Source organism: Lissotriton vulgaris, chromosome 2_1 (assembly GCF_964263255.1).
Source record: "Lissotriton vulgaris chromosome 2_1, aLisVul1.2, whole genome shotgun sequence".
NCBI lineage: Eukaryota > Metazoa > Chordata > Amphibia > Caudata > Salamandridae > Lissotriton > Lissotriton vulgaris.
Window position 1 is genome coordinate 1,763,545,440 of NC_141687.1, and position 13,854 is coordinate 1,763,559,293.

Below are 13,854 nucleotides of genomic sequence, written 5' to 3' on the forward strand. Positions count from 1 at the left end.
TGTTCTTGGTTCTCCCCTGTCCAGTGGTGGATATATTTCTCTTTAGTATCCACTGTGGCACTTCAGAGTAGGATGTGTTGTAATGAATATTGCCTGTAATTGATCCTGGCCTTCATTGTGCCAACATCTTTTCCCAGCTGAGCACATGCAGAAGTCTGATGACCTTCTTTTTTTTGTTTGCAAACAAAGCCTAGGAATGTATTTTCAATCATGAAAAAAGTATAGGAATGCCAATCCCATTTCCTATTGTCACCTGTTTCAGACTAATGTTCCAGTATATAGTGTCCGTCTTGTCACAGGTATTTCTTCATATTCTAGCTAGTCTTAGTGTAATGGACACATGAGTACAGCAAACATTTGCAATAGTACTGAATATCATAGAAGCATCTGGTGTTTGGGTGTATAAATCTGCATAAAACTTGCTTTAAAACCTGTTTCACAGAATTTTTCAAAGCCATTACAGTGGCATCTCGGATCCGATAAATGGCGTCTAATGTTGTAACTTGGTATTTTTCTTCAGGTAAAACTTTACACCGGCATTAAGTAGAAAACATTTTCAAGTGGAATGTTACAAATGGAGTAATCCTGTGGTTTATAAAGTAGCAGCAAAAATGGTTTTGTCCTACCTTGAATTGTCATTATAAAGCAGCCAACTCATGTACAATTTCTTTTTTTTCACTTTTAAGTTTTAATTACTTAACAGAATCTATCATATGGTATCATATGTTATCAGTTACATATCATCATAATCACTTAAATTACAGTGGTAATATTTGATCTCTTCACCATGTACACCTCGCAATGCCCTGCAGCAGTTGTAGCTTCCGTAACTACACACTTCCAACTACACAGCATTATTGCTCAGCATCAGAGATAGACTTCTACCTATCGCAGTTGAAAGTAAGTATGGTCGAGCTAACGTCCTTTCCACCTTGGCTTGTATCACAGACACTGAACCAAAATTACCATGGTGAGCTTGTGTTATAAGATAGTAGAGATACGGATTCAACTGCTTGTCCCCTCTTTTCATATGCTTGATCAACAATTTGAATGTAAATCAATACTGGTTCCCTCTCCAGATTAGTCTTGTCAGCAAATGCTGAAGCAGCTGTGAAAAACTTGCTCTGGACGCGCATAAATATTTGAGCAAATACACAAATTTTGGCAGTAAGGTTATTTTAATTAATGATATCCATACCATCATTGACATGGGTAGCTTCACCCACCTCTCGATCCTTGCTTTAATTCCTCCAGGACAACCCCAAATTTTGTCCTCACCATCTCTGGTGTCTCTCAAATTTCCAGATACTTCACACCTTCAAGTCTTCATTGAAGTGGATATTCCCTATTCCATGGAGCAATTTTATGTGTTAAAGAGAATACCTTTGTCTTGCCCCACTTAATTTGTAACTCTGAGTACCCACCAAACCTAATTACATTCTATTGTATTGCAATTGCATTTATATAGTGCTTACTACACCTGATGAGGCATCAAAATGCTTTTTCGGTGAGTAGCACACTACTACAGACCTATAAAGGATTAGTGCTGAATTAGTATAGTGAAATATGAAAGTAATTTGAGTGGTAGATATGTTAGTCTGTTATTTGGATTGAAAAGGATAGTGCAGAGATCGTAGAGGGAAAGGTTTGCATTTATATAACGCTTGGGACCCCTGATGAGGTGTTGAAGCGCCTTGTTGGCGAGTAACACGCTACTCCAGGAACCATTAAGGATTAGTGGTGAATTAGAATAGCGAATTATGAAAGTAATTTGAGCGGTGGATATGTTAGTCTGTTATTTGGATTGAGAAGAATAGTGGAGGGATAGAAGAGGGGAAAGTTTGCATTTATATAGCTCTTGTTACCCCTGATGAGATGTTGAAGCATTTTTCAGTGAGTAGTACACTAGTCTGGAACCCATACAGGATTGATTAGTGGGGAAGTAGTATAAGGAATTATGAAAATTAATTAGAGTGGTGGACATGTTAGTCTGTTATTTGAATTGAAAAGGAATAGTGGAGGAATAGAAGAGGGAAGGGCCTTGAATTCTTTTCGGAGTTCATAGCAGAAAGAGGGGGGTTGGGATGAGTAAAGGGGAGGTGGAGGGGGAAGAGTCAGAGCAAAGTCTTTAAAAGGGCTTTTTTGGAGGATCTGAATAGCAAAAGAGGTATGAGATGATGCAAGGAGGAGTAGAGGAGGGAAGAGTCTAGAAAGGGTTATTTTGGCGATCATAGCAGTGGTATGGGGTTTGGGATGAATGGAGGTAGAGGATATATTGATGGAGAAATAGGGTGGTTTATTAGAAAGAGTAGTAGAATGAGTACTGAGGTGTGTCGGAGAGTCGAGGTACAAGATTTATTAAGAGCAGGATAGGGTCCTTGAACAGAGAAGGATATGGCACCCTTAGTTTTGTTCTTGTACAGTGGGATTTTGAGGCTAGGGGCCACTCTAGAGTGGAGGTTCTTTTGTGAGTGTATTTGGTGATTTTATTCCTGATGAAGAGTGGTCCGGTTCCATGTATCGATTTGTGGGTGATACAAAGCAGCTTGAATGAGAATCTTTTGGCATCTGGTAACCAATGCAGGGCTTTCAAGGCAGGGAAGATGTGGGCTTGTGGCTTTATATGTAAGTATAGTCTTGCAGCAGAGTTCTGAATCCTTTGCAGTCTTTTCATAGTTGTTAAAGGTGATCTGTGAAAGAGGATATTGGTGTAACGGAGTTTGGATAGAACAAGAGAGATGGTAGCCAGGACCTTGGGTGGAAATCCCAGATGGGAGAAGATGTGTCACAGAGTGTCATAGCAACAAAGTTTGATCTTGCTAGTTTGTCCACTTGGGCATTCATTGATAATTTGTAGTCCATGGTCATTCTGAGGTTTCATACTTCCTTTGATACTTAAGGTGGTTTTCCCAGATCATCAGGCCAGATGGCGAGTGGTTCATAATTTTTCCAGTTGCCACACATGAGTATTTCCGTTTTGGAAGCATTCAATTTGAAATGGCTCCATGTCATCCATTGATCCACGGCTTTGAGACAACTGAAAATTGGTAAGTTTCCAATGTCTTCGGGGCATTGTAGTTGTAGGTGTATTTGCTCATCATCTGCATAGTTATAGCACATGAGGTGAAATTGATTGGTCGGTGCCGGTACAGACTTCATGTTGATGTTGAAAAGTATTGATGAGATGATAGCGCCTTGGGGGACCCCTGCTTCTGTGAAGTACGGTTTGGACGAGAAAGGAGGGGTATGGATGACATTAGTTCTGTTGTGAAGGTAGGAAGTGATCCAGTCTAAAGCAGTCCCCTCTATGCCGGCTTCATAGAGTCTTTGTATCAGAGTGTCATGGTCTCCCATGTCAAAGGCAGATGAGAGGTCCATGACAAGTAGTTCAGCAACTCGGTTGCGGTCAACTATTTTCTTAAGGTTACCCCAGATGGCAGCAAGGGCAAATTCTGTTTTTTTTTTTATTATTATTATTTTTTATTAGTTTTATGACAGCGAATAGTTATACACAATATAATTCATCATACATAAATGGTATACAACTCCAGCAGAGCCTCATCTCATATTAATATAAGAGAAAAAGGAAAAAAAACACAAAAAGAGAGAAATAACTACAAATAGTAAAAGATGTTATATAAGGTTAAAAAAAAAAATAATAATTATTATATCCAGTTTGAAATCGGGGCCCAAAGTTTTTGACCAAATACCTTCCTTTCCAGCCCCTTTAGTTTATACATAGCATTTTCAAGTTGATAAATACCTAATAATTTTGACTGCCAATGATGAAAGGCTGGAGGGTCGGCATCTAACCAACGAGAAGTTATACAGTATCGATATACAGCCATACAAATAAATAGAAAACCTTCTTCTTCAATCGTTTTCCTACCGATTTGGTCTGTCTGGGTTCCAAGGACAGGGAAAAAAAATATGATTGGAATCCGCAGCAAAATGGCTAAACCGATAACACTTATCTCCATTTTATGCCTTCCATTTAGCTAACTTAAAAGGAGTGTAATATAAATCAAAAATAGACATAAAATGTTGACTTTTAAACGGTCCATTAAATAAAACCCTACTCGACAACTCTATTGATCTAGATAGGTCAACTTTTTCTATTTCGAGTCTTCTTTGCCATTTATCTATACGTACACTCAAATCATCTGTTTACCATCATCTGATATATTACACCAATTCTACATCCCTTTGTGCAGCTTTCCAACACATCAATTTTTCCCATCATGGTTAGATTTAGAGGATTTTTAGCCTCTAGAAAACTTCGAATTTGGAGGTAATTAAAGAAATCTGTTCTCAAAAGATAATATTTTTGCTGCAGATAGGAATATGAAGCAAATTGCCCGTCCTGATATAGATCTCCTAACAAACATACTCCTAAGGAGTGCTACCTCTGCATAACAGGGCCTCTAAAGATTTCAGGCAAAGTCGGGTTGTTAGGTATCGGCGTATAGTAATTCCGGTCTAGACAACAATTAAATCTTTTTTTGAACTGCTTCCAAATTTGGAAAGCGGTTCTCATAATTTTAAATTTTGTTTTTTTTATAATAGCTGGGCTCTATTACTCTGGTCAGACATTGTCGTGCTTCCTTTCCCAAAACCATTTCATAAATGGTCAGCCTGGTTGATTCATCCATTATGGTGTAGTGGAAAAATAGAATTCTCATATATCTTAATGAGGCCGCCCAATAATATAGCCGAAAGTTCGGCACCCCCCAGCCTCCTCTAGTCCTAGGTAAAATGCACCATATAAGAGCTCTTCTGGCTCTGCGGTAGCCCTAAAAAAACTTAGAGGCTATTCTGTCTAATTTAGGGAAAAAAACAGAGGGGAACAATAAAAGTATAGTTCGAAACAAATACATTTTTTTAGGTATATTAGCATTTTCAGTACATTAGTACGACCATACAGGGATAAATGTATATTGTTCAATCTCTCCAAAGTCCTGTTAGCTGAATCTAGGATAGAGTCCGTATTGAGCCGTACAATGTCCTCTATTTTGGCGGTTATTGTTATACCGAGATAGGAAGCTTCAGCAGAAAGCACCATACCATCCGGCCTGCTCTCAGTCGAATGAATCAGCTGTGTCTTTGAGATATTCAATTTATATCCCGAAAACTCGCCGAATTCCTGGGCTAGTTCTATAATTTTTGGTAATGCCATTTTAATATCAGAGGTGACAATAGCAACGTCGTCAGCGTACGCATAGACTTTATGTTCTATTTGATGGATCTTAACGGGAGGAATATTACCTTCTTTTGCTAGTTTAGTCAAATAAGGGTCGATATATAGCGCAAATAGCAAGGGGGACCACTCTTGCCTCGTCCCCCTTGTTATCGGCAAAAGATCAGAACTATCGGTGGCAACCCGAATTACAGCTTTAGGATTGGTATATAAAGCCCGTATAACATTTATGAATTCTACGGGGAACCCCTTCCATGCCAATACAGACCACAAGAATCCCCAGTCGACCCTGTTGAATGCCTTTTCTGCATCCAGCAGGGCGACCCCGACCGGGGATCCCGTGGCCTGCGCCCAATCTAATAGAGCGATGATTCGTTTCACATGGTCGGTTGTGTCCCTTTTTTAATAAATCCATGTTGTATCTTGGAAACCAGGCTAGGCATGAAATCATTTAATCTGTTGGCAAGGATCTTAGAAAAGATTTTACTATCAGCCGTTATGAGAGAGATTAGCCTATATGACCCTAGCTCAATACCCTCCTTTCCTTTTTTCTTAAATACAACTATGGTAGTGAGAGACCAAGAATCGGGTGGGTGACCCAAAAAGGCCTGCCGCTACATTTTAAGTAGCTCTGGTTTAAGCATGCTACGAAAGGTGCGATAAAATTCCAATGCTAAATTATCAGGCCCCATTGCTTTCCCTGGGGCAAGACCCAGGATAGCTAATTCAATCTCTTCCCATGTAATAGGGGCAGCTAATACAGCCTTATGTATATCTAAGAGTTTCGAATTATCAAGATTTGTCAAATATTCTGAGATGTTCCTTACTACACTAGTTCCATCATTTGACATATTATATAATGGCTGATAGAAATTACGGAACGCTATTAATATCCCCGCTTTAGATTCCTGGGTTACCCCTTTTAAGTCAGTAATTTTTATAATATCGTTAAGAGCTGCCTTCTGTCTGAGCCTTTGTGCTAGCATTCTACCCGTTTGTTTGTTTAGTTCACAGCATTCTGTCCTATATTGTTTGTATTTAAGTGCTACCTGATCAGCTAAAAAAGAATAAAGTATGGCACGTTCAATAGTTAAGGCGCGTTGGGCATCCTCAATACCTTGACCCGATTTAATACTAGCAGCCAGTTTTAGCTCTGCCCTCATCACCTTGTCTAATTCCTTCTTGAATTTGGTCCGTTTATTTTTTTGCTGAAAATTAGAATAACTGATAGTTTCTCCCCTGATTATTGATTTGAAAATGTCCCAAACTATTTGAACCGAAGCCGTGTCATTATTACATGAGAAGAATTCCTTAATAATTTTAGCCATATACAGAAGGTAATCCTCATCCAACAATAAATTCCTTTGAAACGACCACTTTCTATTAGGGCATTTATTTTGGGGAGTAATTGTATTTCCAGTATTACGGAGTTATGGTCAGAGACAAGTTGTGGCATTATGTCAATAGTAGCTTTCTCTATAAAATCAGAAGAGATAAAAAAATAATCTAAGCGTACAAACTTTTGATGCGGAGCCGAAAAAAAAGTAAACCCGGGCTCAGAAGATCGCAGTCTGTTCCAAACATCAATAAGCCCATTCCCTAATACTAATTCCCGAAGAGCTTTATATGTCCTGGTCTTACGACCTTTGTAGTGCCACTTTGTCCTGATGTTAGAATCAGCATCGATATGAACATTTAGATCACCACAGACAATTATTGGTTGACACCAGGCAGCGAGCTCAAAATTGAGCGTGTTCATTACCTCACTATCATCTTGGTTCGGGCCGTACAGAGAACAAACAGTAAACCTATAGCCATCAATATTAATTTCTGCCAAACCCCATCTTCCCCATTTGTCTGATAATGTTCTGATACATTTCCCTAAACCCTGTTTCATGAAGATGGCAACCCCTCTTTTTATCCCAGTCTGTTTGGTGCATACCAATAATTCAAGACCTAGATTTTTTAGCAAATGTCTCTTATCCCAAGAAATATGTGTTTCTTGTAAACACAAGATATCTATTTGTGATAGTTGAATTATTTTACGTAAGATCCCTTTTTTCTTAAAGTCATTAAGGCCATTAATATTCAACGCGCAAAACTTTACTTTCCTATCCATTGTTACGCTTCATAAATGACAAAAATAGTAGTTCTCTGTTTTGACTTATACCACAAAAACATAATGAGTTTGTCTGCTCTGCTGTACATTCAAGAATAACTACAGCTGTCTTACAGCCCCCCTCTTCCACCAAAACCACCACCAACCCCACACCTGCAGCCAGCCCCCCACCCCACCCACCCATCCCACCACATGAGGCACAAGGACCATGTGTCCCTGGGAACCCAAGGTGCTCCCCCTACTCCCCTTCTGCTCAGAAAAAAGAGAAATATCTTTTTAGCGTATACGTCTCCTTCACATTAACGATGTTCACTTGAAAAATCAAAACAAGCGGCCAAAACTACAGCTAGCTCACTAGACTTGAACATTTCTATAGTATAATAAAGATGGCATAATGATCAATACTAAGACAAGCTTCCTGAACTCTTTAAGAAACTGCCGGACAAAGTCGCAAGGCCAAGTACGTTCAAGTACTATTGCTTATCCAGTTTAGAGTGTCATCAAATACTCCTTTGCCAATATCTCAGAAAAAAAAATTGGTTTGTCCTTTAACAGTTACTTTTAGCTTCGCTGGGATTTGTAAATACACAATTGCTCCTTTCTCCTGAAATCCTGCAATCAATTGACGCAAATGCCAGCGTTTAGAGACCGTGGCTGGACAAAAATCTGGCCGTACAAAAAAGCTGCAACCCTTTGCCGACCTCGGTTTATCAGGCCTAGGGAGACCAAAAACTGCCTCTCTGGCCAGGAAGTTGTTAAACCGAATCAAAATTGCTCTAGGCCGTTCAACCTCTGATTACTTTGCCTTCCTGATTGCAAAAGGGAAGCGATGCGCTCATTCAATAACAGTAGACCAGTCCCAAGAGGTCAACTCTGGAAAGGCATTGTGGAAGAGATCGCAGATAAATTTCCGTACATCAGGGATCCCCATTTCTTCCGGAACCCCTAGGATTCGCAGGTTGCTCTTTCACGATTGATTTTCCAGTTCTGTAAGTTTAAAGCTTATATCATCTCGCTGAGCTTTTATAGCACTAAGCTCGGTTTTTTGTGCTGCAACTACATCCTCCAACGCGGATATTCTAGTCTCTGCTTCAGTAACTCTGGACGAGATATCAGAACAGATCTTGGTGATACGCCTGACAGCATTTTGCACTTTTCTGCATGTGGTTTGTGTGCGAGCGATTTCGATTTTTGGTTCTGCTCTGTGAGCTACCATAAATCATAGCTAAAGTCACCTCAGAATCATTATCTAGCTCATCGGGCTGCTTGGTTCCAGAGCACCCATTTTCAGATACAGATGCAGCTTCCACCATTGTGCCCTCAGTGTCAGGTGTTTTACTCTTAGTGCCGGTCGATTTTCTAGGTCTATGTCTTTTAACAGTAGTTGCAGACCCCGGCGAAATTTCGCTAGCCCTGGAATCTTCGTCCATACTACTCTATTCCGGATAGTCGGCCCAAGCCTTATCTATACTCTCGTCCGAGGAGTGGTCTGACATGGAAAAAAAATTGTCAGCCGTCTCTTGTAAGGCGAAAGAGTCAGCATCTAGAGTATCTTCCACAAGAGGCATCATCATTCCCTCAGAAGTTATGTTTACACCCACAGCATGAGTGCCATTCGAGGCAGCCACCGTATGGACTCCATCTCCCATAATGCACCCATCCGAGCTCCCTTCAACATTATCAGCAGGACCTAACGAATGAAGTTCTGAGGCAGAAATAACTGGTGCTGCCGTATAAAAATCCCCATCCTGTAGTGGCTGGCAAAATGATACGTTTTCGGAGCGCTCTTGCGCGCCATTGCGCATTGCTTGTTTTTCAAACATTTCAGGGAGTGTTTGATCTACAGCGTTTATGTTATGCATCTTCTTTCGCTCACCTCCCTTTTTTGAACTTGATTCCGACTCTGGCTGCAGACCACTCGATAGCGTTGTCTCACCCATGGCTTTTTCTTTATCTTCGGCGCCAGCTATCGTTTTGCCGCTTCTGATGGTTGGGGGCTTCAGAGGAGGTTTAGGCGGCATCCTCGGCTGTGAACTAGTACCTGCACACAAGTACAGTGACACCCCTGGAGGAAAGGGAGGAAGACGCCACACAGGTACTCGAGGAAAGCCGAGGCACAGAAGAGAGACAACCATAGGCAGGTATGTAGAAAACGTCCCTCTATCCCGCTGTAAGCTGTAAGCCGTCAATCATCAATTGCCCTTTAAAAATTCTGTGTCTCAGAATCCAGTGTGGCAAACGAGCTCCCAGGAATGCTTACAAGAGTGCTTACGGGAGTCAAGTTCGGAGTTGAAGCATCTGCGCGAACACCGTGAATCCTCTCCCTCTTCTGACCGGGAGCAGAGAGCAAGCACCTCACTCAGCCACTGCAGCGGACGCCATCTTGCCCCCCAGATCGCCCTCAGCGAGGGCAGATTCTGTGCCTCTTCCTGAACGGAATCCTGTTTGGAAGTGTGAAAGTATGGCTTTATCTTCAGTGAATTGTGACATCTGGGCAAATGCTCTTTCTATCAGTTTGCCCAGGAAAGTTCCATCTGTAATTGGTCTGTAGTTATCTGGGTACATCGGATCCAGGTTTCATTTCTTCAGTAATGGGCAAATGTATGACTTTTTTAGTTCTTCTGGAAATATTGCGGTAGTTAAGAAATTGTTGATGATTCTTCGTATTGATGTGGCAGCAGAGGTTGTTAGAAGAATTGTCTCGAATCTTGTGGTGGACATGAGTCAGAAGGGCTGCCGGCAGCCCTGCTTGCTCTGAACACGTCCATAAATTCATCATGTGAAATTTGTTGAAAGGAATGGAGAGGCTGTGTTAGAGTATTCTTGTATTGTTGCTTTGGAGAAGGGTCAGTGCTGATGCTTTTTCTTGGTTTTAAATAGGAGTCCAACGTGTCTGCTTATGGTGTGTTATCATTTTCCAGTTTATCTGTGAACTCTTGGGTAACAGGATGAGCTGCTTTTTGGCAATTTGGTTAACGAAATTCAGTGAGAATTTTATAGAATTCTTTATTTGCACATTTAACATTTTGAATTCTGTTTGAATAGTACATGTTCTTAGCTTTTTTGCTACATGGCTTGTGTAATCTATTGCATTTCTGTAGGCAAAGTTTGTCTTGATTGGTGTTTGTTTTGAGCCAGGCACGTTGCAGCTTTCTAATTTGTTGATTTATTTCTTTATCTCTGTATTTATGCAAGGTGCTTGTTTTTTTATTTTGTGTTGTGTTTAGTGGAATTATGATATCAAAAGCTTCCTGTAGCCACTCATATAGTTTTTAAAATAATTAATTGTGTCTAGATCTGTACTGGATGTTAGTTGTGTTTCTAAGTGTTCCAAATTGAGTTTGTTCAACAGTTGATAGGTGGATGCACGTAAGATGGATTTAGGTGCCTTGCTTTGTGTTTTTTTATGTTGGAAAATAAGCAAATGGTGGTCTGGCCATGTAACTGGAGTCATTGTTTGAAAGGTAACTAGTTCTGTAATTACATTTAGGATGTGACCAGCAATGCGTGCAGGTTTGTGGAATATCTGATGCATGTTCAGTGCATCTAGGCCAGCAATTCTTGTTTTCAGATGGGGCATATTCGGTTGGTCAAACCAAATGTTGAGGTCTCCCAGTATGTATAGGTTGGAGTTTAGTGTCATCAGGTTTGAAACTGTGTCTAGAAGTGTGACTGTGAATGTTTCATTGCTAGGTGGAGGTCTGTAAAGGAGCAGGAAGTTACAGGAGGAAGAGGATGGTGTTGGATTTCATCCAGTGAAATGAGCCTCCGCGCCTTGTATGGAAACGTTGTCAGCTTTAGTGATATGTAATGTTTGCCTGAACAACTAGCTAGGCCACCTTGTCTTTTGCCTAGATGATTTTGCAGGATAGTTTGACGGCCTAGAGGAATGGCTTCATGCAGGACTGGAGCCATATCATCTCCCAACCATGATTCAGTTATGAAGAATATGTCAGATTTTGTGTCAATGAGAAGGTCGTAGATGTGATGTGTTTTTAGAGAGTGATCAAGCATTTATTAGTAGAAGGTTTAGAGAATGTGCTTTGGCGATAGTGTGACTTTGTTTTGTAGAAGAGTGAGCAATGCAAACGCATCGTTCTGAGGTACCTACACATCTGGTTTAGTAAGGCAGTGCAGCAGCAGCCAAGGTGCACAGCTGATTCTGAGTACTATTGGCACCAGCTGCATTCCTTTTTTCCTGAAGGGATATTTTTCCAGTGGCCCCTATAATCCCATATTGGAAGGGTTAAGAGCCTGGTCCTTAGGATGTTCTAGAAGGCTTGCCATCCCGGAGCTGCATTTAGGTATGGGTGGTGCATGATGACTTTGTGTGAGTGGGCAAGTCCCTTTGCACCGGGGTTGTTGCTAATCTATTTAATGTCCAGCCTCTTTAAGCTGTCCATTGTTGGTGAAGAATCCGGTATGATTTCTAATGGCAGTCGAAGTACTTGCACTGATCAGGTTCCTTGCCCAGCCAATTTTAGTATCCCTCATTGATCCTGATTCTGAATTATTCACACAAAGGTAGTATTTGACCAAGTCTTTTTTGCATTCAATACCCATTGTTGCAACTTTAAATTCAAGCCGGATCAATGTGCGCAGAGTTGTTTTTTGAGAGATTAAATACCGAATGCTGCTGTGTGATGACGCTTCAGTTTTTCAGTCAGCAAACCAGGGAAGGCAAGATGACCATAACTTATTGTTGGTATTAATTTCGTCCTCAGGACTCATCGAATTCCCTCTATGGAGTGACTTTGGAGCTAGTGGTGTAGTTTGCATAGTGCATACGTGACCTTAGCCGCCTTAGCTGCCTGTGCTTTGGACTGCAGCATTGCTTTGCCTGTGTCTGAGAACTGTATTCCCAGATACAGTTATGTGTTGGCTGTGCTTCACCTTAGAGGGCCAAATTGCCGTTCCAGCAGTTGCTTCTTCGATTTATAGCCAAATATTAGGCCCTTCGTTTTCGTGGCGTTTGTCTACAGAAAGGTCTTTGTATTATACTGATACAACTTTTCCATGACCCTCTTCATGCCAATTCTGGTATGGTCTAGTAATACCAAATCATTTGCATACTGCATGATGAGGCGTCTAAGAAGGCCTACTTTGGGCGGGAAGAGGTTTGCTTTCAAGAGTGCCTTGCCTAGATCTGATGTGTGCAAGTTAAACAAAGTGGGAGCAATCACGCAACCCTGTTTTAGCCCCTTGTTTGTGTAGATCTTTGTGGTTGCGTGTGTCTGTGTGAGCTTGGTTCAGCCCCATGTGCCAGCATACTGTTCCATGATAGCCGCAAGGAGTTTCCTCAGGATGCCCCACTTAACAAGTTTTGCCAGAGTGTATTTCGGTCAATGCCTTCAAAAGCAGCGCTGTAGTCAATGAAGCAAGCAAAAAGTGGGGGCGATGCAGCGTCTGTGGCCCTAGTTTTCAAGTAGGACAGGGCAATGGCTTTGTCCATGGTGGATGAATTGGGCCTGAACCCCGTCTGCTATTGGGGTATGATGTGATTTTCATTTACCCAGGCCTCTAGCTCATTCAGAAGCACTTTTGCAAATGCCTTGCCATCTACAGCCTATAGTTTCCCGGACTGGAGGTATCCCCCGTTTTATATATGGGGTGCAAGATGGAGTCTTTCAATGAATCTAGTACTGCTGATGTATTGTAGCACAAGTTGAATAGGCTGTACATGTAGGGTGCCCAGAATTCCCTATCTTCATTGAAAATGCTGCCTGGTACGCCATTTGGACCGGGGGCTGCGTCCTTCAGAATACCCTTTAGAGTGTTCATGATTGCCTTTTCGGTAATGATGGTATATTGCTCCTCTAAATCTTCAGGATAGTTGCCACTATCTCCATATTGGAGCCTAGGATTTTATCTGAGTCTACGTAAAGCTTTGTTGCATGGGTTCATTCATTAGCGGGTACAGCATTCTCTGTGTGAGTTCCTCCATTGAGGCTGTTGACAGAATTTCATTGACTTGTTTGGCACTAATAGGGAGAATATATGTTTCCATTCCTCTTCTAAGTGTTTTTTTGTTTCAGCTATCTGACATTAGCTCTGTAGGACCTATTCTATTTTGTGTTGAAAGCTTGCATTCAGTGTTGTTGCAATGGTGCCACGGGCCTTTTTGCAAGCAAGGACTCCAAAACAAATTGGGTAATAAAAAACAGCAGTCATCCCCCAAACCTTTTAGGCCTAATGACACCTCTGTAACCTCAGACTGCCATAAGTTTGCCAGGCCAACATACACACACCCTTGAGTCTTGTGAGATTATTGACCTAGAAAGCCCTAGCCTCCTGGGCTACAATCCAACCCCTGCTGGCGTGGAGGCAAAGATAGCCTTGAGCGCTTTAGGCTGAAGCCCTGCACTTCCAGGGGTTTCACATCAAGCTGGTACTGGAGCCGTGTCACTGCACTACACCCTTTCACAGCTCACCACAGTGTGGGGTAGGATCAGTAAGGCTCACTGACCACTCCCCACCCCGTGAAGAATTGTGAAAGGGTGGGGAGGTCATGCACAGGACTGAAGTATGACAGTCTACC